This window comes from Myotis lucifugus, unplaced genomic scaffold, assembly GCF_000147115.1.
Source record: "Myotis lucifugus unplaced genomic scaffold, Myoluc2.0 scaffold_2, whole genome shotgun sequence".
Classification (NCBI taxonomy): Eukaryota; Metazoa; Chordata; class Mammalia; order Chiroptera; family Vespertilionidae; genus Myotis; species Myotis lucifugus.
The window spans coordinates 8,976,810-8,980,616 of NW_005871050.1; the positions used below are offsets into that span (position 1 = coordinate 8,976,810).

Consider the following 3,807-nt stretch of genomic DNA (forward strand, 5'->3'; position numbering starts at 1 on the left):
TAGCATACCTTAGCAATGAGTCCCAAATTTTGTTTCTTAGCAGACAGTAGATAAAGAAGCCTGAAACACAAAGCTTTGCCTGCCCCATCAGTATCTCAATTCTTCACGGACAGTTAGCTTAATTAAGGTCTTCTTAAAATCCAAATAAAGATGTATCCTGCCTCACATATTCTCACAAACAAATCTGAAAATTACCACGTTTTACAAATAATAAATCATCTCTTTTCAATTTCATCACCATTCATTGAACAGGGAAAATATGACCTTGACATGCAGCCTGCAGCCACTTTTTAAACAACTATTTATTTTTAAAATGTTTTATGGGGAAAGGGTGGCTTCTGATTAAAAACAAAAAACAAAAAAGCAACAACAGGGAAACAGAACAGCACATATGAATTATGGGAATAGAAACAGTTAAATCTTATTCTTGACCAGAATTCAACTTTAGTTCACATAAGAAAGTTCTCATCATAAAAGACTGCTTTTAAGTTATGAACAGTAAGAAAGGGTAGATTTGGAAAGAGAACAGTTTCTACGTTATTTTAAGGATGAGCATTCAAAAACTGGCATTAACAAAGCCTAGTTTGCATGTCAGGCTATGTAAAACACTGTACCAGCATCCTAGTGGCCGAAAGGTACATTACCTCTTATTACCTCCCTCTTTGGCCTTAAAGCCAAATGTTCTGGCAAGCATAGACTCATACCTAACTAGAACTCTAGCAGAGTGAAATTTCCTTTCTTTTTAAAAACTCAAAGGTCTAGAGCTTTCCTTACTCCCTGTGTAATCATTCAGTGGTTTCTCCCATCTATTTTATCCTATCAACAATGTCCACTTTTCCCAGCTTTCTCTCTGTTCCACTCTAGGGTTCACTTTCCCACCCAACTCAACCATGAACTCCTCTTCTCTCAATTCCAGATGCTGGTTGATGTTGGAAAACAACTCCCTATCCCCTGTGACCTTTCTATTCCATCTCAAACTTAACTCAGCCTAGAATCAATGAACCACTCCAGATGTTCAACTCCTGATTAGCACCTCTCCTCCATGCCCCACCCTACCCTCCAATTCTGGCCCAAGGCTCTCAGGTCACTGCTCTTTATCCTATTTCACTCTGGAATTTCCATCATTCACCTCCCTATATCTAGAATTCCTCCCACTTGCAGATTGGAAAAACTGGTGTATTCCCACTTTCTCCTCCTTTCAAGGCCATTCTATTTAGGACAATGAATTCCTTCCCCCATTCAGTATCCCTATTTAGTATAGATTTTCTAATTAATGCTAAAACTTGTAAGCCATGGATCTCAGCTAACCTCTGCTTCCTGGGCTCTCCCAAGGTAGCAGCTACCAAAGACAAGTTCTTACCTTCTTCGACACCAGCTCCAGATAACACCTGAGTACACGTCTTCTTTCTCTCACACTCTGCACTTTAAAACCATATACTATCTGTAGATTCTCTCCTTATGGGTAAATATTTTTATATTTCTTCCTACATGCTGGTTTCTCCTCAACCCTATTTTTATCCAAGATCACTCTTCTCCCTTGCCTCAACCTTAGTGATTCTACCATGGAAGTGTAAATAGCCTTAAAGTTTCTTCCAACTTTACTTTGGAAAACATTATCCTGGAGATTTCAAGGTTCCACTTTTCCCTTAGTTGGTTCTAACATAGGACCAGTGATGATCACCTTTCTTCCCCCTTCACTGCCCAACCAACCCTCTTCCAGACGCTGTTTTTACCTCCCTTCTTTCTAGTGTTCAAGTCCGGATTTTCGCCCATAATTCTGTTCCCCTAAAAGAAGTACCTCTCTAAAATCCGTTATCCAGATTTGTCATATGAGATCCTCTGCCACCTGTACGAATTTTTTTTCCTATGTAGTGAACTGCAGCATGATTAAACCAAAGAGGTCCTGGGAGGAACCTCCTTTGCTTCCCAAGGAAGTCTATGCCACTGAGAAAAAAAGGGATCCTCCCTCCACTCACCTGGTAAATCACGTCAGATCTAGGAGTACCCTTGGTACTGCCACCATTCCTTCTGGAACTCCCCTCCACTCTGCCCAATCCAGATTCCAATAGAAGAGTCTGCCACGGACTTCGCTTTCCTCTGCCCTACCCCAACAATTTGCTATGTTTTCTTTGTTGGCCTATCCCAGTGGTCGGCAAACTCATTAGTCAACAGAGCCAAATATCAACAGTACAACGACTGAAATTTCTTTTGAGAGCCAAATTTTTTAAACTTAAACTATATAGGTAGGTACACTGTTATTAACTTAATTAGGGTACTCCTAAGGCTTAGGAAGAGCCACATTCAAGGGGCCAAAGAGCCGCATGTGGCTCGCGAGCCGCAGTTTGCCGACCACGGGCCTATTCTAAAGAACAAGTCCTCCTTAACCCAGGCATCTGAGTCCCCTCCTCTTCCTCTATCAGTGACTTACCAGAGCCAAAATGGAAAGAAACATACCTACCTTTGCTGCAAAGCTGGTAACAGGGTAACAGGGTCAGCCCTCTTAAAAGTTCATTTGAGCTGTGCCTCACAGCCTGTGCCTCCCACCGCCAACATCTACCCCAAGGGAAGCTGCCTCAGGTGTCATATCAAAAGATGAGTCTGCCTACCAATATCCACATGGTTTAGTCAAGACAGCTATGTCCCTCCTAAACTCTATCAACCTTCAGATTCTCTGAATTTGAGTCACCAAGCTCCCTGCTCCTCCTAGCTCCCCCAGTCTTTCCTACTAACTTTGCTTCTTAATCAAAATTGTATATAAGTTCCTCTTCCAATCTATTACTCCTACTTGGAGCCTCTGGGTGATTCTCGAGATGGGGTTACCCCATTTACTCCCCAGTGGAATCCTCCAAATTTCTTTCCTACATACTGTCCTCTTTGGTACCACATGGTGACATCACCATCCAATTTGAGTACTCTGGTACTAAACTAAACTCTGCTCCACTGTGCTGCCTACTATCTCCCCCCAAAATAAACCTCCCCCTATCCTAACATTCAAGGATAGGACAGGCAAACAGAGAACTAGATGACCTTTAAAGTCCCTACAACCTTGGAATTTTATTATCAACCTAATCCCCTCCCAACCCCAAATGAATCCATTCCCCTTCATTCCCCCCAAAAAAACATTCCAACAGTGTGACTTTGAGAAAATCTTCTAAGCCCAATGAACCATGGGGCTTCCAGAGTAACACTAACCTACAACTGCACCCCCAGAAGTCTCAGCAAAGAATTTTGCAATAGTAGTCCACCTCTGTGCCACAGGGATGACCTCCAAACTGCCTTGAGAGTATTCAGCTGTCGCACAAATTCCAGGACCCCTTTCCCATACTCGCCTAAAGAGGCCCTAAACCCTGAGCTAGATGCATCCTAGCCAAAAGACACCTTTCCTTACCTACCGACTACTCTGGCAGACACCAAGAATGAATAAGTAGCACCACATCGACAGCTCCTACAGTCAACATTCACAATTTCAAAACAATAAAACAAAAAACATAGTGCTTCCACTGGGGGAGAGGGGAGGTGTGGGCGGAATAGAAGGACACCCCCACTGGCCTGTGCTATTGGCCTCAGGGGTTTGCAGTGTGCTTCCCTCCCGCCTTTCCCCTCAACCACATCTTTCCCTACAGCAGTCTCCCGCACCTCCATAACTCGAAATCCCCGGCCGAGTACGGCCAGCTCCTCCCAGCCTTGCCCCGGACGTCCCTCTGGCCCAGCCTTCCTCTCGGCGGGACCCTGGCGAGGAAGGCCCCTCCACCGTCCAGTTCACCTCGCAATCCCTTCCCGGCTATGGGCACCCCTTCAGGCTCTGTC

General features: G+C 44.2%; 1 protein-coding gene across 4 annotated transcripts in view; it reads right to left on the reverse strand.

Annotated features, from left to right (window-relative positions):
- The window catches only part of BCORL1 (BCL6 corepressor like 1), a 64,669-nt gene that overhangs the window by 57,845 nt on the left and 3,017 nt on the right, over positions 1 to 3,807 (reverse strand). The window lies entirely within an intron of this gene.